At 44.2% G+C, this 22,158-nt stretch overlaps 1 pseudogene; it reads left to right on the top strand.

Annotated features, from left to right (window-relative positions):
• Positions 1-2,670: 2,670 nt before the first annotated feature.
• LOC126066681 (isopentenyl-diphosphate Delta-isomerase 1-like) lies at positions 2,671-21,102 on the top strand (annotated as a pseudogene).
• Positions 21,103-22,158: the final 1,056 nt, after the last annotated feature.

Below are 22,158 nucleotides of genomic sequence, written 5' to 3'. Positions count from 1 at the left end.
AGCTGTAGCACTTAACCACTATGCCACCAGGGTTTCCAAGACGGGCAGGGGGCGGGGGCAGGGGAAGCATAGCCAGAATAGGAAACGTATGGAGAACAAAGTTGGTTAGTACTTACCAGGGGCGGGAGAGAGGGGAAAGGAGGAGTCCTTGTTTAGGAAGCAGTGAGTTTCTGTTTATGGTGACGGAAGTTGGCAGTGGGTACTGGTGATGGATGCACGACACGGTTACTGTAACTGAGGTCACTAAATTGTACACCTGAAAAAGTCAAATTGGCAAATGTTGTGTTTAGATATATTTTTATAACAATAAAGAAATAAAATCAATTTAAAAAAGAAAGGGGGAAGTAGAGGAGTCTGGGTCCCACTCGTCAGCCTCTTGGAAGGGCAGTGTGAGAGGAGGGCCTCCTGCAGAGGACAGAAGAATGCCCGGTGGGCCTGAGCAGTGGGAAACCCATAATGGAGTCACCCCACATTATAAACCCCACATCCCGTGTGAGCCCCGAGAAGGCTAGTTTAAAACCCAGGATCTCCCCGCTTTGGGTTCTGTGTGTCCCCTTGTAACCTGACCCTATGAATGCCAGTAAAATTCCATCAGTCCTTAAACTAGCCCAAGCCAGATTTGGCCTGTCCTGCATTTGCAGAAGGGCCAGCTGTGACTAATAATTGACCTCAACAGAGGACGTAGCAACAGGGAGAATGAATTAGAAGAAAAAATCATCACATTTTTTTCTTTTGGACCCTATTCCAAAGCCAGAGGTCTGACAAGAACCACATCGCCTCCTGTTTCTTGGCCACCGTGTAGAATTTTCCCTCCCCAGTACGCCTGAACAGCTGCCATCTTGCTGCCCAAATCACATGTAAGCCCTGCTTCACCGATCTAAGGAACTTCCTCCTGGCTCCTTGTACCGTGCATTGCAATACAGTTACTTTCTTAAAGACCGGTGCCCAGATAATTGGCAAGTCTGAGTACACCAGACAAGGACCCACCTTCTAGGGTTCGGTAGCAATTTTGGCACCCAATGTGGGGCCTCCATCTGGAGCCCAGCGCCCCCTCAACCATGAGCAGAAACTCCACCGACCCTCAGCGAGCACCCAGCCTCTTGTTCCAGAGGATTGATGGGTCTCCTAACCACGACTGAGGTGGCGACCAGCCCAAAGCACTTTGAGCATTAGAAACTAACTCTGGTATGGATATCCACTAGTAAGTGCCCTAGGAATTTCTCTTCTTAAGTGTTAAGTGCTTGGGATTGGAGGTGGGGCGGTATCTGGAGGATTCGGGTAGGACTAAGACATCCCCATTAGGAAGATTGAAGCCCTACTACAATCATTCTTGTGATCTTGCCCCGCTACGCCCCCTAACTGATGGCAGAGAACAGGTAGCCTAGTTTATGGTTGTTGACTTTGGTTAAGTTCAGGTTCTGGTTCTGGTTCTGAGTGTGTGTGTGTGTGTGTGTGTGTGTGTGTGTGTGAGTGTGAGTGTGTGAGTGTGTCTTAACTATGACAAAATGACCAAAGAGAGGGATGTCTCCATGGCAAAATGAAAACCTACAAAAACAGTATAAACTAATGGTGCAGGGGAAAAAGGAAGGGGAGAAAAGCCCCACCTGGAAGAGGCCTGGGACAAAAGCCAGGCCAGATAAATGGGATGGTTGGCAGGAGGCCCGGGTCTCCCGGTTCCACCCAGCCAGAGGTCTAGGCCATATGTATATAAATGGGAAGATAGGGTGTGAAGAAAAAACAAATCTGAAATGTTTTAAAAAGGGTTATGTGTTTAGGATTGTGCATTTAGCTGAATGTACTACAGAGAACTTGTAACTCTGCCTTCAGCCTATACTTAATTGGATATGCTAAAAGGAGCTAGGATTTGCCTGGGACAGACACAGGCTTCTTGCTTATAGAGTGGGGCTTAGGTCGAAAACCGGAGCCTCACCGAGATTTGCATATATCCATACTCCTTCCACCTGGAGGTGTAGGCCTGGCTCCCGGCCAGGCAGCTGCTACCACTTTGGCAGACCCCTCTGCCACCCCTCTGGCAAATTGCTTGCTGGCTCCTCACAATTTCCACTGAGACAAATGCCTGCCAGACTGGATCACAAGGGCCAGCCTAGAGGGTATATCTGGGTCCATACACTGTTCTCTACCTCTGACCTGTATAACTGGAAGAACAGCCATGACCCAAAATGCACAGCTTTGTTCGTGTCCATCTTTGCCATCATCGTAATTGTGCTGTCAGTCACTCCTAAAGTGTTTTTTAGCTCTAGAGGAATGGAAGATGCTCTTAGAAAATGCACACCAAGAGGCCAACAGGTTGCATAACCTCAACCCTCAGAATGGTATTAGACTCCCAGCAGCCCAGGCTGTACCTGCCATAGATTCACACTGGGACCCAAATGATTGGCTGGGGGCAGGACAGCTAGAACAACTATAAAAACTGATAGTTGGTTTACAGCCAGGAACCCAAAACAGAAGAGCCTTAGGAAAGTTCAGGATGTACGACAAGGCCCCGAGGAAAATCCCTCCAGCTTCCTAGAACGGGTGTACCAAGCACACCGGTGGTTTGCTGATATAAGCCCTGAAGACCAGAGAATGCCGGGTTAATAAATATGACCCTCATCAGCCAGAGTGCCCCTCACATCAGGGAAACTTCAAAAGTTAGAAGGAGGTCTAGGAATGACTACTTTACAACTTGCTGAGATTGCCTTTAAGGTCTTCAATAATCGGGACCAGGTACAAGGAAAAAGCCCTCGCTCCTGGCAGCAGCTCTCAGAGGTAACCCACTGCGCAAGCATACCTCCTTCGAGGTAAGTCCTCTGGGCCCCAAAAGGGCCGGTGGCCAACCCAAGGCCCGAGACAGTGTGCCTACGGCAAACAACAAGGCCACTGGAACAAGAGTGCCCCTCTCAGCCAACCCAGTCCAAGCAGGAAACCCATAACACAGCTCCTGCAGCTGTCAGCTGATGACTCTGACTGACTGGGCCCAGGGACTGCCTGCAACTAGTGAGGAGCCCTGGGCTGCAATAACAATGGGAGGACAACTTTACTGACATACACGACAGACCTAAGAGGTGGAGAACATGGCCTCTGCTGCTGTCTCAGGCACACAGGGGACCCTCCAGCCACCCAGGCAGGGACAAGTCTGCAGGCCCAGCTGTTGGCTGGCTTCACTGGCAGGGTGGACAACTGCCAAACACAGGCAGAGGTGGCATACAGCTTCAGGGCCTCTGAGATGGTCACCATCCTTACCTCACCCCAAACTCTGGCAGGCCCGTGACAGCAAAAAGCATTTCAGCTGGAGGAAAGAAAGCCTACCAGAGATACCTTTTTTGAATAATGCACTATGGTCAACAGAGGTGGCAGTTATACACTCCTCCGGGCACCAGAAGGGAGAGTCTTACATGATTAAAGGATCAGGCAGCCAAACAAGCTGCTAGAACAAAAACCCCTGATGTGATGTAAACAGAGCTTGTGAATAGGGCTTTGGCCTTAATAACAGAGCAGAAGACAGGTGGTTGCACAATTTCCAAAGACAGGTTAATACCAGAACACCTGATGCACCGGATAATAAAGGCAGCTCACGAGAGCACTTTACACTGGGATACTATGTTTCACTGGCTAGCCAAACTGATCAAAGAGCCTAATCTACAAAAGACAAAAGAACAATCCAAAACTAGGCCCACCACCTCCTATGCCAGGGGTACAAGCCAACGGGACCAGACCCAGAGAAGACTGGCAAGTGGACTTAACAGTTATGCCAACAACTGCAGGAGGTTTCAAGTATCTTTCAGTGTTTGTAGATAACCTTTACCAGATGGGTAGAAGCCTTCCCCCGACAACGGAAAAGGCATCCGAGGTAAGCAAAGCTCTCCTCGATGAAATCATCCCTAGATTCGGTTTACCTTATTCCATTCAAAGTGATAACAGAGGAGCCTTTGTGTCTGATGTCAGGACATTTAGGAATTTGGCGGAAGCTACGTGCTCCTGGAGACCACAGTAACTACTACACTGACTGTGTGCTTAAAAGGTCTAATTGGAAACCTTAAGCTAGTGTGGGCAATGTGGGTGAATACTTGTATTCTGAGAGACCAACCTGCCCTGCCTGGGTCAAGCTGCTACATTGCCCTGTTGAGAGTCAGGTGGCCCCTAGAAGCAGGTGCCAGTTGGGCCCCTATGAAGTGCTGCGTGGGAGACCTTTCCTTAAGGCAGCCTGTGGTTGTAGTACTTCAGATGATCGTTAAATAGTCCCGGAACTTAGTGTTTCCAGGTATCTTAGATAACATACGTTAAACTTTTGCATCCTGACACCCCATTCCCTGCTCCATTTCTATTTCAGTCTCCTGGGCCGGGGGTGAGACTGACTTGCATTTCAGTGGTTACTGGCACGCATTCTGCTTATACAGGCAATTTCCTTTGCTTCTTTTAGCACCTAAGATCAGCCATTCTCTTTGCCCTCCTAAATCTTAGAGGTGGAACAAGGCGGCAGGAGGTGGAACAAGGCGGCAGGAGGTGGAACAAGGCGGCAGGAGGTGGAACAAGGCGGCAGGAGGTGGAACAAGGCGGCAGGAGGTGGAACAAGGCGGCCGGAGGTGGAACAAGGCGGCAGGAGGTGGAACAAGGCGGCAGGAGGTGGAACAAGGCGGCAGGAGGTGGAACAAGGCGGCAGAAGCTGGCAAACAGCGCTGGTGCCTAGAAGTTGGGAACTATCAGCGTGTGTGTACAGTGTTTACAGGGAGGTTGTTAACTGAAGGGAAAACCTGAGTGTATGAAAGGGCCTGGCAGTAGAAGAGAGCCAAAAACACTTCTGGTGGCAGTATAACAAAAGGATCCTGGAGATCATCTGCCTGGGTTTAAATCCTGGCTCTGCTAGCTTTTGATTTTTGGGTCAAGGGCCTTTACTTCCAGGTGGCTGTTTCCTTATCTGCAAAATAGCAGCGAATAACAGTGGCCCCTTTATATAGGGTTATCGTGAAGACTGAACTGAAAAACCACTTAGCTCACTGCCTGGCATATCTTCTTTATAAACTACGTGTCTTAGTCATCTAGTGCTACCATAACAAATACCACAAGTGGATGGCTTTAACAAAATTTATTCTTTCACAGTCAAGTAGGCTACAAGTCCAAATTCAGGGCACTGGCTCCAGGGGAAGGCTTTCTCCCCCTCTTTCGGGTCTGGAAGAAGGTCATTATCATCAGTCTTCCATTGGTCTGGGAGCATCTCAGGCGCAGGGACCCCAGGTCAAAAGGACGTGCTCTTCTCCAGGTGCTGCTTTCTTGGTGGTATGAGGTCTTCAACTTTCTTGCTTGCTTCCCTTTCCTTTTATCTCTCAAGAGATAAAAGGTGGTGCAGGCCACACCCCAGGGAAAATCCTTTGGATCAGAGATGTGGCCTGAACAAGGGTGTTACATCCCACCCTAATCCTTTTTAACCACAGGCAGACATTATGACTTATAATACATAGGAAAATCACAAAATGGAGGACAATCACACGTGGCCTAACCAAGTTGACACATATTTTGGGGAGACACAATTCAATCCATTACACTGTGTTATGCCAATTGAGGTAGATACTCCCTGAGACCATGGTCCTCACAGCCCTTGGCCCAGTAATTTGGTCCTTCAGAGTCTGGATGTGTCTGTGGAGCTTCCATGACCTTGCCTTGGACAAGCTGTGCTGTCTTCCCCGGTATTGTGTACTGTCTTACCCTTCACCAAAGTTACCATTTATCTATTGTCTCTTGTTTTATGAGCCTGTCTAATCTTTGGCTGAAGGGTAAGCCTCAGGAGTGACTTACATTTTTCTCCAGCTCTGTCTGGAACCCTCTATTGGTATCCCTGTCAGAGCAGTTGGTGGTGGAAGCCAGGCACCATCTAGTTGTGCTGGACTCAGTCTGGTGGAGGTTGTGGTATTTGTGGTCCATTAGTCCTTTGGACTAATCTTTCCTTTGTGTCTTTGGTTTTAAGTCTTCTTTACCTGCTACCCCCAGGAGCTAAGCATTCCTTTCCTGTTCCTATGTCCCTAAAACTCCTCCCCATGTCAGCAGGAAGTAGCCAGATGAGTCGTGGACCCCTATCCCTTAAGATTAAAGAATTGCTACAACTAAAAGGGGGATTGTTACAACTCAAGGGGGGATTGTAACCTGACCCTACGAATGACAGTAAATTTCTGTTAGTCATTAAATTAGCCCAAGCCAGACTTGGCCCACCCCGCATGCGTAGAAAGGCCAGCTGTGACCGCTAATTGACCTCAACAGAGGATGCAGCAACAGGAGGAACAAATCAGAAGTAAAAGCATCACCTGGACCTTATCCCACAGCCAGAGGTCTGACAAGAACCACATCACCTCCTGCTTCTTGGCCACCTTCTGGAATTTTCCGCCCCAATACACCAGCACAGCTACCATCTTGCTGCCCAAATCACATACAAGCCCTGCTTCCCCGTAGCTCAGGGAACCTGATCTGAGGATCTTCCTCCCAGCTCTTTGCTCTGCCCATTTCAATAAAGTTACTTTCTCAAAGACTGGTGTCCAGATAATTGGCAAGTCTGAGCACACCAGACAAGGACCTACCTTAGAGTTTGGTAATACCCTTAACCCACCTGGCCCTGCTGTGCCCTGTCCTTTTCTTCCACCTGAGGTGATAAATGGTGCCCTTGGTCCAGGAGCAGCGGGTAAGCTCCGAGCTGGGAGGACACACAGAGGTTTAATTTTCCGTGTGTGGGAGATCAATGGGCGGTAGCTGTTCCTGAGGAGTGGGCTCATTGTTCATTTTCCACAGTGCCTTCACACCACAAAGCTGTCCACTTCCCTCCTCAGACAGCTTGTGAAGGCAGGGCTCCTTGTACTGATGTCTTTTTGTAAGCACCGCCCAGGAAAACTCAGGTATCTGAGGAAATGGGTAGCCATGTCTCTGACGGCAGTGCCCTCTCACAGCCCCGACTTGTTCCAAAGGTAACCAAAGGGGCAGCAAGGAGTCAAACTGGCAGCATGCCCAGGCAGGGAAGAACACCGGGACTCTGTTGTTTAGAAACCTCTTGCTCCGTTGGTAGTTTGCCCCAAGTGCTCAGTTAGAGCCGCTAGATATTTCAAGGACAGGTTACCAAATATATTTCAGTTTTTCACCTTTGATCCATCAAAGCTCTTGATCTGAGAAGGTCATTTTATATCCAGAAGTCTTATAAGCACTTCCCCCTGCATTTTTTTCCCCAGCACTGGCCTCTCTCTATGTTTTGAAAACCGAAAATCATTACCAAGAAATGGTAGAAAATCCTGAAAAATACCTAAGTAAAAAAAAAAAAATTAAAAGTGTTCTGTCCTAAAGGGCCACATGAACCAGAGACTACATCAGCCTGAGACCAGAAGAACTAGATGGTGCCCAGCTACAACAGATGACTCCCCTGACAGGGGGCACAACAGAGAACCCCTGAGGGAGCAGGAGAGCAGTGGGATGCAGACCCCAAATTCTCGTAAAAAGACCAGACTTAATGGTCTGACTGAGACTGGAAGGACCCTGGTGGTCATGGCCCCCAGGCCTTCTGTTGCCCCAGGACAGGAACCATTCCCGAAGCCAACTCTTCAGACATGGATTGGACTGGACAAAGGGTTGGAGATGGATGCTGGTGAGGAGTGAGCTTCTTGGATCAGGGGGACACTTGAAACTATGCTGGCATCTCCTGCCTGGAGGGGAGATGAGAGCGTGGAGGGGGTTAGAAGCTGGCGAAAAGGACATGAAAAGAGAGAGTGGAGAGAGAGAGCAGCCTGTCTCATTAGGGGGAGAGTAATTGGGAGTGTGTAGCAAGGTGTATATGGGTTTTTGTGTGAGAGACTGACTTGATTTGTGAACTTTCACTTAAAGCACAATAAAAATTATTAAAAAAAAAAAAAAACTGTTCTGTCCTGTCTTAATTCTAGGTAGCCCCCCCTCCTTAGAACCACCATCTTGGAGTAAATGGCTTGTGTTTAATGGAAAGCAAGTAAGTTAATGGACTGAAATTAAGTAAGTCCTCAGGGAATCTGTCAGTGACAGACACGTGAATCTGAGTGCATCACTTAATCCATCTGTACTTCATTTTCTCTGACTAGACAATGAGAACTACATGTGCTTGGCAACATTAGCAGTCCTACTTACATTTGGAAACCCTGGTGGCATAGTGGTTAAGAGCTACAGCTGCTAACCAAAAGGTCAGCAGTTTGAATCCACCAGGCACTCCTTGGAAACCCTATGGGGCAGTTCAACTCTGTATGACAGGGTCGCTAGGAGTCTAAGCAAGAGGGAAGTCTTGAAATCTCAGTCAGTCTCTCAACTCTCCCATGTGTAGAAGTCAGCAACTTAGCATTTCAGTTCTACTTTAGAATAAAATACCAAAACCAAAAAACCAAACCCTTTGCCATCAAGTTAATTTTGACTCATGGTGACCCCATGTGTTACAAAGTAGAACTGACTTCATATGGTTTTCTTGACTATAATCTTTACGGTTCTTGATCATATGCTACCTCCTGAAATGGCTGAACATCAACCAATTCTTTCTGATACAGAGACTCTTTGTATTCCTTCCATCTTCTTTTCATGGTTCCCGCATTGTTCAATTTTTTGCCCATATAATCCTTCGATATTGGAACTTGAGACTAATTTTTCTTCAGTTCTTTCAGCTTGAGAAATGCCAAGCATGTTCTTCCCTTTTGGTTTTCTAATGCCAGGTCTTTGCACATTTCATTATAATATTTAATTTTGTCGTCTTGAGCCGCCCTTTGAAATCGTCCGTTCAGCCCTTTTACTTCATTTCTTCTATTTGCTTTAGCTACTCTATGTTCAAGAGCAAGTTTCAGAGTCTCTTCTGACATCCATTTTGGTCTTTCTTTCTTGTCTTTTTAATGACCTTTTGCTTTCTTCATGCATGATGTCCTTGACGTCATCCCTCAAACTACTCTGGTCGTTGGTAATTAGTGTTCAGTGTGTCAAATCTATTCTTGAGATGGTCTCTAAATTCAGGTGGGATATACTCAAGGTCATATTTTGGCTCTCGTGGACTTGTTTTAATTTTCTTCAGCTTCAACTTGAACTTGCATATGAGTAACTCTGCAGCCAGCACCTGGCCTTGTTCTGACTGATGATATTGAGCTTTTCCATCATCTCTTTTTACAGATGTAGTTGATTTGATTCCTGTCGATTCCTTCTGGTGAGATCCATGTGTACAGTCACCATTTATGTTGATGAAAAAAGGTATTTCTGATGAATAAGTTGTTGCTCTTGCAAAATTCTGTCATGGGATCTCCAGCATCGTTTCTAACACCAAAGCCTTATTTTCCAACTACTGATCCTTCTTCTTTGTTTCCAACTTTCTCATTCCAAACACCAGTAATTATCAATGTATCTTAATTGCATATTTGATCAATTTCAAACTGCAAAAGCTGGTAAAAATCTTTTAATTTCTTTATCTTTGGCATTAGTGGTTGGTGTGTAAATTTGAATAATAACTAGTCTTCCTTGTAGACAAATGGATATTAACACTGACAGTGTTGTACATCAGAATGGATCTTGAAATCCTGTTTTTTATGATGAATGTGATGCCATTCGTCTTTAATTTCTCAATCCCGGCATAGTAGACCATATGATTGTCCAATTCAAAATGGCCAATACCAACCAGTCCATTTCAGCTCACTAATGCCTAGGATATGAACCCTCAAGCATTTCATTTCATTTTTGATGACTTCTAATTTTCCTTGATTCATACTTTACGCATTCCAAGTTCCGATTAGTAATGGTTATTTGCAGCTATTTCTTTTCATTTTGATTCTTGCCACATCAGCAAGAGAAGGTCCTGAAAGATTTACTCCATACACTTCATTAAGATCAACTCTATTTTGAGGAGGCAACACTTTCCCAGTCGTATTTTGAGTACCTTCCAACCTGAGGGGCTCATCTTCCAAAAATGTATCAGACAATGTTCTGCTGCTATCTATAAGGGTTTCACTGGCTAATTTTTTTTTTTTTTTTTTCCTAAGTAGATCACCAGTTTCTTCTTCCTAGTCTGTCTTAGTCTGGAACATATGCTAAAAATTCTTTGCCATGGATGACCCTGCTGGTATTTGAAATACCAATGGCATAGCTTCTAGCATCATAGCAACACACAAGCCACCACAGTATGACAAACTGATAGGCAAGATGATAGTATATGATCAAGAACCAATGGTACTGAAAGAAAAAGTCCAAGCTGCACTGAAGGCACTGGTAAAAAATAAGGCTCCAGAAACTGATGGAGTACCAATTAAGATGCTTCAACAAACAGATGTGATACTGGAAGTACTCACTCATCTATGCCAAGAAATTTGGAAGACAGCTACCTGGCCAACTGACTGGAAGAGATCCATATATGTGCCCATTCCAAAGAACAGTGATCCAACAGAATGAACAAATTATTGAACAATATCATTGGTATCACATGCAAGTAAAATTTTGCTGAAGATGATTCAAAACTTGCTGCAGCAGTACATCGATAGGGAACTGCCAGAAATTTCAGGTGGATTCAGAAGAGGACATGGAATGAGGGATATCACTGCTGATGTCAGATGGATCTTGGCTGAAAGCAGAGAATACCAGAAAGATGTTTACCTGTGTTTAATTGATTATGCAAAGGCATTTGACTGTGTGGATCATAACAAATTATGGATAACATTGTGAAGAATGGGAATTCCAGAGCACTTAATTGTGGAACCTGTATATGGACAAATAGAAGTTGTTTAAACAGAACAAGGGGATACTGCATGGTTTAAAATTAGGAAAGGTGTACATTGGGGTTATATCCTTCCACCATACTTATTCAATCTGTATGCTGAGCAAATAATCTGAGAAGCTGGCCTATATGAAGAACATGGCATCAGGATTGAAGGAAGACTCATTAACAACCTGCAATGCAATATGTAGATGACACAATCTTGCTTGCTGAAAGTGAAGAGGACTTGAAGCACTCAGCAATGAAGACCAAAGACTACAGCCTTCAATATGGATTATTACATCAACATAAAGAAAACAAAAATCCTCCCAACTGGACCAATAAACATCAGGATAAATGAAAATATTGAAGTTATCAAGGATTTCAATTTATTTGGATCCACAGGCAATGCCCATGGAAGCAGCAGTCAAGAAATCAAACGTCATATTGCACTGGGCAGATCTGCAAAAGACGTCTTGAAAGCGTTCAAAAGCAAAGATGTCACTTTGAGGACCAAAGTGTGCCTGACCCAAGTCATGATATCTTCAGTTACCTCATATGAGTAAGGAAGACCAAATAAGAATTGATGCATTTGAATTATGGTGTTAGCAAAGAATACTGACTACAGCATGGCCTGCCAGAAAAATGAACAAATCTGTCTTGGAAGAAGTACAGCCAGAATGCTCCTTAGAAGCAAGGATGGTGAGACTTTGTCTCACATACTTTGGACATGTTATCAGCAGGGACCAGTCCCTAACGAAGGACATCAAGGTTGGTAAAGTAGAGGGTCAGCGAAAGAGAGGAAGACCCTTAACGAGATGGATTAAGGCAGTGCCTGCAACAATGGGTTCAAACACAGCAACAATTTTGAGGATGGCTCAGGACCAGGCAGTGTTTCATTCTGTTGTACATGGTTCCAACTCATAGCGATGCCGACTCAAAAGCACCTAACAACGACAACATGTGTGTGTATATGTGTACATAGCAAATACTTTTATTTTCTTCCCTCCCTTATCCTATTACTTATATAAGATGTAAATGGAGCTAGTGCATTTTCAGTTGTACACATGTTAGTTGTATCATGTTAGGTGCAAGTATGACTTTGTAAATTGTCTATTTAGATATCATGTATGGCTTAAGGAGACGTGTACAGGTGTCAAGTTGACAAGGGGTGAACTGATAGTTAATGTTATATGTCAGCTTGGCTAGGCTATGATTCTCAGTGGTTTAGCAGACATTGGACTGATTGCTCTTCCATAATGGAATTTAATTTAATCATCTCCATAATGAAATCTGATATAATGTAATTACCTCCATGATGAGATCTGCTATGAGTATCCAGTCAGTTGAAAGAGGAGTTTCTTTGGGGTATGGCCTGCCTCCCGGTATGGATCTTCCAGCAAGGGTCAGTCTCACTCTGGTTCCTGCATCTGATTCGTCATCATCTGATCTCTGGTTCTTGGGATGTCAGCAGCCTGCCACCTGACTTGTAGATTGTGAGTTCACCTACTCCTGTAGCCCTGTGAGCCAGCAGCCTACTGTCTGACCTTCCAGTTTGGGGTTTGTCAGCCCCTGCAACTACGTGGGTCAGGAGAAGCCTCCTAATGCCTGACCCATGGATTTGGGACTTTCCATCCTCCACAACTTCAAAAGCCATTTCCTTGAGTTAAATCCCTCTCTATATGTTAATGGAACCCTGGTGGCACAGTGGTTAAGGGAAGGCTGCTAACCAGAAGGCTGGCAGTTAGAATCCACCAGTCGCTCTTTGGAAACGCCATGGGGCAGTTCTACTCTGTCTATAGGTTCGCTATGAATTGGGATCGACTTGACAGCAACGGGTTTTTTTTATATATACTTATATATATATACATCTCACTGGTTTTGCTCCTCTAGGGAACTCAGCCTAAGACACCATTCCTTTATTGTTTGAAGGCATTCCAGTGAGTGTGTTCAGTTACTTATAGTGAACAATATCATAACAGATAACACTTAAGAATTCTCAATACATAAAGGACTGAAAATATTTTCCACATTGGAAGGAAAGCTTACTATACGTGAGTATGTGTCCAAAAGGTATACCAACATGTGAGGTGCAAATGAAACAACATGAGGGGAATAAAAAGCCAAGAGCTAAAAACAGAGAAAAATTCACATACCTAATCTGAGAGGAAATCACATGTTAGAAGCAGGCCTAGAAGGATACAGTAAGAAATTAAGAGGAGGCACTAAGTAACTTTGAGAACTTAAAAATGCTGATGATTAATGAAGATGCGATGTAGTTTGCTCAACACAGAGACCGGGTAAGAGCTGAAATTCAAGAACTAAGATAGTAGGAAGAACAAGTTCCAGGACTAGGGGTGGAGCCCACAAATGCACAAATACTTATTAAATACTTCCTCTGTGTCCTGCAGCTGCTCAGACAGGTGACACAATAAATCTAAGAACACCAACCAAGGTACAAGATTTGCTTCTAAAAGTCAACTGGAGGGCATTTTTCTCCTGCATAATGGGCACACTATAAATATTTGTTGAATCCGCTAGGGACAACAATGTGATCAAGAAGCAAACTATTTGGTCAGAACTATTATGAGTCAGAATCCACTCAACAGGTTTGTTTGTTTGTTTGTTTATTGTGTCTTTGGAGTGTGGAGAAAGAAAAACCAGCAGGGGCTAGAGTGATTCAGAAAGAGGCCTGAAAATGTAGCAGCTGGGTCTTGAAATTTACGGAGGATTTACCTGGGCATAGAAAAGAGACTCACTGGCAACATGGTGGGTGAATTCTTGATCGTAGGTCCCTGGCAGTAGCTGTAGGCTAAAGGGTTCTCGTTATTATTCTCAAGAGACAACTACGTTATAGAGGCAGTGGAATTTCATGGGAGACTAACTGTTAATTTTGAAAAATGCAGAGTATTTCATTCGACAGAAAAATGTATGAAAAAAACTTGAGAGTGACTAGTATAACCCTCTGTCATTCATTTCAATGTTATAACTTTTGTATCTTTTCATTAATAAACGGACACTATGTTGAAGCTGGAAACCCTGGTGGTGTAGTGGTTAAGAGCTACAGCTGTTAACCTAAAGGTTGGCAGTTCAAATCTACCAGGTGCTCCTTGGAAACCCTATGCGGCAGTTCTACTCTGTCCTATAGGGTCGCTATGAGTCAGAATTGACTCAACGGCAATGGGTTTCTTTTATGTTGAAGCTGGAGCCCTGGTGGCAATGGGTTTCTTTTATGCTGAAGCTGGAGCCCTGGTGGTGCCGTGGTTAAGAGCTCAGCTGCTAACCAAAAGGTCAGCAGTTTGAATCTACCAGTCACTCCTTGGAAACCCAATGGGGGTTTCTACTCTGTCTATAGGGTCTCTATGAGTCAGACTCGACTCAGCGGCAACAGGTTTGATTTTTAGTTTTGGGTTGAAGCTTAGTTGAAAGAGTCTTTGTGAAACTTTGTACCTGTGTTGTAAAGAAATTGGAGCTGTACACATTATTCAGTGCTCAGAAAATCAGTTGCTTGACTTTGCCAGTTGCTGGTATGATGCTGCAAGGTTTCTTAAATTCTTGGTGTGTCAGTAAAAGGAGGGCAGTGGTGGTTCAGTGGTAAAATTCTCGCCTTCCACTCAGGAGACCCGTGTTTGATTCCTTGCCAAAGCACCTTATCCACAGCCATCATCCATCTCTCAGTGGAGGCTTTCGTGTTGCTATAATGCTAAACAGGTTCCAGCAGAACCTGTAGACTAAGATGGACTAGGAAGAAAGGCCTGGCAACCTACTTCCAAAATCCAGCTAATGAAAACCCTATGGATCACAGTGTAGTGTCAGACCTCATTTAACTTGAAGAGGGATGAGAATCATGATCAGCACAAAGTTGAATCCTATGAGGCGAGGTCAGACGTACCTCCACTCTCCAACTTTTTCACCATTTCCGACACCAGCTACCCCCACCCCTTCACTCTCTACTTCTACCCTGGGTTCAATAATACCTTGCAACAGCCACACAGAATGCACAGACCATACTCACAAGCATATGATTTATTAGGGAAGTACAGGCTACAACTCGGGATCAACTTGGAAGTAACGGGATACAAGTCAGGAAGCAGGATCCCACTGCTGTTGCTCTCGAGTTAACTCTGACTCATAGCGACCCTATAGGACAGAGGAAAACTTCCCCATGCGGTTTCTAAGGAGGTAATCTTTGTGGAAGCAAACTGCCACATCTTTCTCCTGCAGAGTAGCTGGCGAGTTCAAACTACTGACCGACCTTTTGGTTAGCAGCTGAGTGCTTATAACCACTGCACCACCAGAGCTCCTTAGGAGACAGGATACAGTTCTTTAACCAGGACAGCTCCTAACCAAAGGAGCTTTCAGCTTCTAGGCGTTACAGGCTGGCCTTCTCTCAGCCAGGCCCACCACCAGGCCTTCTCTTGGCCTCTGCCCTTCTGGGGCAAGTGTTATAGCTCTTTAGCTCCATTGACAAGTGCCCGGAGGTACCAGCAAGACTCATGCCCAAAGGCACTCAGCTCTCTCTAGCTCTGTGGGTCTACAAGCCCAGTGCAGCTGCCTTGCACCAGTCTTCTGGTTCCTGCCACTCGTACTGTTATCGCTGGGCTCTACTGTGTGTGTTTGCTGCCATTTTTCGCTGTCTCGCACTGTCTTCAGTGTTACTGCTCGCTCTCCTGGGACCATGGGTCCAAAGGATGCGCTCTGCTCCAAGCTCCTCTTCTTGAGGGTAGTGAGGTCTTCCTCAGCCTCTGTGGGATTGGCCCTTGTATAATCCTCCTCCTTCCACCACAAACTGACCAATCCCCTCGGTAGGCCACAGTCCATAAAGAAAATGTTTTACGTTTTACTTTGGTGAGGAGCATCTGGGGTCTTAAAAGCTTGCGAGCAGCCGTCTAAGATACACTTCTTGGTCCCATCTCGTCCAGAACAAAGGAGATTGAAGAAAACCAAAACCAAAATATTACCGCAAATGACTAATGGACCACATGAACTACAGTCTCCACAAACCTGAGCCCAGAAGAGCTACATGGTACCTGACTACCACCACTGACTGCTCTGACAGGGATCACAATAGAAGGTCCTGGACAGAGTGGGAGAAAAATGTAGAACAAATTCAAATTCACACACACACAAAAAGACCAGACCTACTGGTCTGACAGAGACTGGAGGAACCCCCGAGATTATGGCTCCTGGACACCCTGCTAACTCAGAACTAAAGCCACTCCAAAAGTCTACCTTTCAGCCAAAGATTAGACAGGGCTATAAAACAATAACACATGTGAGGAACGTGCTTTTTAGTTCAGTGAAGTATACGAGACCAATGGGGCAACACCTGCCCAAAAAGAAAGACAAGAAAGCAGGCAGGGACAGAAAACTGGATGAAGGGACATGGGGAACCTGAGGTAGAAAACGAGAGAGTGCTGACACCGTTGTAGGGATTGCAATCAATATCACAAAACAACATGGGTGTAAATTTTTGAATGAGAAAAAAAATGGTGTTGGTTTTAAGCTCCTAAGTCTTGGGGTGTTTTGTTATGCACAAGTGGATAACTAGAATATTCACATAGTCGGTGCGTGGCAAGGCAAAGAGTAGAACCCAGATTTTATCCAACCCCAAAGTCTGCCATTGATTTGTTTTAATTGCATCATGCACCCTCCCTGAGGTGTGAGGTCGTCAGGCACCGAAATCTCAAAGGAAACCCTCTGGGTAGCTTGTGTTCCTTGAACACAGGGAGTCATCAGAATGATCCTGGTCATGCTCCTGCTTACACTAGGGTGCTCCACCCCTGCTCAGCATTCAGCTGCAGGTACATCTGAAGGCCTGAGGGCAGTGGTGTTCCCCGACTGGGTGTTAAGACCTGGACCTGCTATTCCAGTTGTAATGAAACACACCAGATGCCACCTGTGAGGCCAATACACACAGGCCAGTATGATGCCTGAAATGGGCCAGGAGGCTGAGCAATGCTGGGCCTCCAGAGCAGCCATGAGAAACTGGAGAAGGACTGAGTAGGTGCTGAGCATCAACTAACAAAAAAAGAAAATGGTGAAAAATGTATATACCATGCAAACACTAGTCATAAGCAATCTGTACTAATATCAGACACAGTGACTTCAGAATAAGGAATACTACCAGAGATAAAAGACATAAAATGCTAAAAGGGGAAATTCCCCAAGAAGCTAACAATCTTAAGTGTGTGTATACCTAATAACACAGCTTCAAAATACAGGAAGGAAAAACTGAAAGGAGAAATAGACAATTCCACAATTACAGCTGGAATTTCGACATTCCTCTCTCAGTAACTGAAAGAATAGAAAATCCGTAGACAGAGGTTTGAACATTATGAATAAATTTGACCTGATATTTATATAGCACTCTACCTAACAGTCATAAAATATACATTCTTTTCAAGTACAGAGGTAAGATTCACCAAAATAGTCCATAATCAGGGCATAAAACAAGTCTCACATTTAAAAGGACTGAAACAACACAGAGCATGTTCTCTGATCAAAACAGGTCTAGAAATCGATATCACTACACACCTATTGGAATGGCACACACGAAAGAAAAGCTTAAAAAACTGATAATAGTAAGTGCTGGCAAGGATACGGAGCAGCTGGAACTCTCACATGTTGCTGGTAGGAATGTCAAATGGCACAATCACATTGGAAAACTACTTGGCAGGCTCTTATAAAGTTAAACATACACCTACCACATAGCCCAGCCATTTCACTCCCAGGTACTTGCCCAAGAGAAAGAAAACATATGCTCACAAAAGGCTTGTACATAAATATTCATAGCAACTTTATTCACAATAACCCCAACTGTAAATACACGTCTACAGGCAAATAGACAAGCAATTGAGACATGTCGTATAATGGAATACTAGGAAACCCTGGTGGCGTAGTGGTTAAGTGCTACAGCTGCTAACCAAAAGGTCGGCAGTTCAAATCCGCCAGGCGCTTCTTGGAAACTCTATGGGGCAGTTCTACTCTGTCCTATAGGGTCTCGCTATGAGTCGGAATCAGCTCGACGGCGCTGGGTTCTGGGTTACTCAGCAATAAAAAGGAGCAAACTACTGACACATGAAACACATGGATGAATCTCAAAAACATTATTGCTGAGCTAAAGAAAGATCCAAAAAAGTACATATAACATGGTCTTTTTATGTAAAATTCTAGAGCAGGTATAACTACTATATAGTGACAGAAGATCAATGGTTGCCTAATTCTGGAGGGGATGGGATTGACTGCAAAGAGGTATGAAGGAAACTTTTTGGTGATAAAAATGTTCTTTGATTGTGGCGGGGTATACAACAGGTATCAAAATTCATCAGACTGTATACTTAAAATGGCCATATTCTATTTATACAATCTTTACCTCAAAGAAGTTGATTTAGAAAGAAAAAAAAATTGTCAAGATGCTATACACTTAAGATTTGTGCCCTACACTAAATGTATGTTATACTCAATTTAAAAATTAGTTGTGATGCAAACTATTTGTAGAAGTAAAAATAAAAGCCAACATTTATCCACAATCCCACCTGTCTTAGGCTGGGTTCTCTAGAGAAGCAAAACCAGTAAACGTGTAATATATAGAGAGGAACTGATATTAAGGAAACGGCTTACGCAGTTGTAGAGGCTAGAACGTCCCAAGTCCATGAGTCAGGCTGGAAGCTTCCCCTGATTCATGTACCCGCAGGGGCTGGCAAACACAAGATCAGCAGGTCAGACCACAGGTAAGCTGCTAGCTCAAGTCCCCAGAACCAGAAGTCAGAAGAACAGGAGCTAACTGCAGGATCCAGAACGAGCAAAAGCCCACAAGCCTTGCCAGAATGTCCACTTATATTCAATGCAGCCCACAGGCCCAAGGAAGCTCCTTTCAACTGATTGATTACTCACAGCAGATCCTGTCATGGAGGTGATCACATATCAAATCCCAACATGGATTACGTCACCCTAAAAATGTGTGTATCGATTTGCCTGGGCCCTGATTCCGGTTATTGTGTAATTTTCCTATGTGTTGTTAATCCTGCCTCTATGCTGTTAATGAGGGAGTATGGGTGGCAGTTGTGTTAGTGGGGCAGGACTCAACCATTGTCGCACCTAGGGGAGATGAGTTTTAGGCCTCGCAGTGTTTGGTTGGTTTTTGCTGTGGGACTCAGTCACAGGACCCACTACTACAGCCAAAGCACAGGTATTTAGGGCAGAACATACATATTGTAACAATTTCTGAAATAACTATTGACAATTTTGATGAGCAACAGGTCCGATGGAGGTGATCACAACATCATATGACTGCCAGACCACTGAGAATCCTGTCCCAGCCAAGTTGGCACACAATCTTAACCATCACACCATCCCTAAATAAATTAAGCTGTTTTCATTGCCTCCCATCCTTCACACATATGCATATGTCTTCGTTATCTAGTGCTGCCATAACAGAAATACCACAAGTGAATGGCTCTAACAAAGAGAAATTTATTCTCTCACAGTCTAGGAAGTTATAAGTCCAATTCAGGGCGTTAGCCTCAGGGGAAGGCTTTCTGTCTCTGTCACCTCTGGAGGAAGGTCTTTGTCCTCAATCTTCCTCTGTTCGAGGAGCTCCTCAGACACAGGGACCCCGTGTCCAAAGGACGCACTCTGCTCCTGGTGCTGCTTTCTTGGTGGCATGAGCTCCCTCTGTCTCTCTGCTTGCTTCTATCTTTTATATCTCAGGAGATTGCCTCAAGACACAATCCAATCCTGTTGGTTGAGTCCAGCCCCACTAACACAACTGCCACCCATCCTCCCTCATTAACATCATGGAGGCAGGATTTACAACACATAGGAAAATCACACAATCACAATACCTGGAATCAGGGCCCAGGCAAATCAATACACACATTTTTGGGGGGACATAATTCAATCCTTGAGAGCATACTTTAGTTTAACTACAGCATAGAAATGGAGATTAGTGAGGCTTTGGGTTGCAAATAACAAGCCCAGGGCTGGAGCACAGCCAGGCCTCAGGAAGGACAGGACTGGAACCAGGGCTGGGAACACTGCTGGGGGCTCTCTCCCTCTCCTGTCTCTGCACCTCCTATGTGTCCACCGCCACCTTTTCTCTGGGAACTGGCTTTTTGTGCTTTCCCTATCCATATGGCAGAAAACACAACCGGAAAAAAAGACAAGTTGTGCCTTATGGTATAGCTGTGTGAAGAGTGACTAAATCTACTCTTCTGGATCTCGTTTCCAAATCTCTATGGAAATGACTCATTGGTTTTGGCTCCTGTCCCCGAACCAATCAACTGTGGCAAGGAGTGGGGAAGAAAATCTTGGGTAGGAGTTATCTTTAAGACAATCCAGTGTGGCCTGCCCACCATTGCCGCACCTAGGAGAGATGAGTTTTAGGGTTTGCAGTGTTGGTTTTTGCTGTGGGACTCAGTCACAGGACCCACTACTACAGCCAAAGCACAGGTATTTAGGGCAGAACATACATACTGTAACAATTTCTGAAATAAATATTGACAGTTTTGATGAGCAACAGGTCCAATTTCTGGCAGAAAAGTATATTCTTATTGATGAAAATGACAATAAAATTGGGCCTGGAACCAAAAAGAATCGTCACCTGAATGAAAATATTGAGGAAGGACTATTGCATTGAGTCTTACAGGTCTTCTAATTGAACACAGAAAATAAGCTACTACTACAGCAGAGATCATATGCTGAAGTTACCTTCTAGGTTAGTTTAACAGTATTGTTGTACTCATCGAATAAGTGATCCAGGAGAACTTGAAGAAAATGATACAGTTAGATTAAGAATGGTAGCACCAAAAAAGCAAACAAACAAAACCAGTCACCATCAAGCTGACTCTGACTCATGGGGACCCCAAGTGTGTCAGAGTAGAACTGTGCTCCACTGGGTTTTCAAAGGCTGTGACATTTTGGAAGTAGATTGCCAGACCTTTCTTCCAAGGTGCCTCTGGGTGGGTTCAAACTGCCAACCTTTTGGTTAGCAGTTGAGCATTTAACCATCTGCACCATCCAAGGACAACAAAGGGCAGCACAGAGGCCTTTAAAAACTGAATTGAGAATTTCCATGGAACAGGTTCCCCTAGAAGACGTTAATTATGTAATATGAATCATACAAGATTCAACCTGATGGTATTTGGGGTAAACATGAATTTGATTACATTTTGTTTGTGAGGAAGAATGTAACTTTGGATCCAGATCCCAATAAGATTAAGAGCTACTGTTACGTGTTAAAAAAAAAAAAAAAAGGACTAGGAAAACTGAGAAAGCTCCTAACAGTGAAATTATTTTACTCTATGGTTTTAAATGATTGCAGAGACTATTCTCTTTAAATAGTGGGATAAAGTTATTTGGATCAATTTGTTGAACATGAGAAAATATATAGAACGTGAAAGTGTGGATGAGTGATTTAAAAAGTACTGAAAAACTTCTCTTTATTATTATTAATAAATTATTAAACTTAAAATGATTGAAAAAAAAATCAAATCCCCAACCCAACACCCTCAAGATCTTTAATGGTAGCACTAACCATCATCCTCACACCCAGGATTTGATCTTGTTTTTGTTTTAATATTTTGTGGGTGGGGAGTGGGCAGCAGTTTTGGAGGCTCCTACTTAGCCTTTAGCCTTTCTCACTATAACAGCTTTTACTCCACAAGGACTCAATGAGGAGGGTTACTCCAACTGCCAAGTAATACTCTCAGGGACTAGGGAAATGACCACTGTTATGTGCTGGGATCCTAACCCTTATACCTGTGGATCTAATTTAATCATTTTTTTCATAATGCAATGTAGTGCAACATACTTGATTGAGGTCATATCAGAGTAGGGTGGATCCTAAACCTAATTACTTCTGAGTTGTATAAAAAGCAGCATAGACACAGAGACATATACACAGACACAGGGCAAGACAGACACCACGTGAGGATCATCAAGCCAAGGAATCAAGGAATGCCAGGACTACCTACAAAGAAGGTATCAACATGGCCAAAACTCTGATTTGGACTTTTAGGAAACTAGAAAACTAAGACTGTGGTGCAGCTCTGAGGAAATCTTGGCCAGGCTGATAAGTGGCTATATTAATTATGCTTTAATTACCTTATTTGTTTGCTGAAAGGATTCATAGAACTCACAGTTTATACTCACAGAAATGTTCTTTACAGTTAAAAGATACAGCATAGCAACAGCAGGAGAAGGCTATAAAATGCATGGATCTAGACAACTCAGGCACTTTGTCCTCCCACTACAGGATTGCACAGGTTGTGCTTTGTCTCTGATCAGGAACCATCAACAGCATACATACCAGGAAGCTCAAATCCATTTATGGTGGAGATCTCTTACAGTGGGTTGGTCAGGTAGGCATATTCCAGCTCTACCACCTGCCTTAATCATTGAAGCTCCCTACTGCTACCCATTATCTGTTGCCATCAAGTCAATTCCAACTCATA

Source organism: Elephas maximus, chromosome 24, assembly GCF_024166365.1.
Source record: "Elephas maximus indicus isolate mEleMax1 chromosome 24, mEleMax1 primary haplotype, whole genome shotgun sequence".
Taxonomy (NCBI): domain Eukaryota; kingdom Metazoa; phylum Chordata; class Mammalia; order Proboscidea; family Elephantidae; genus Elephas; species Elephas maximus.
This window is presented reverse-complemented; position numbering and strand designations above follow the sequence as displayed.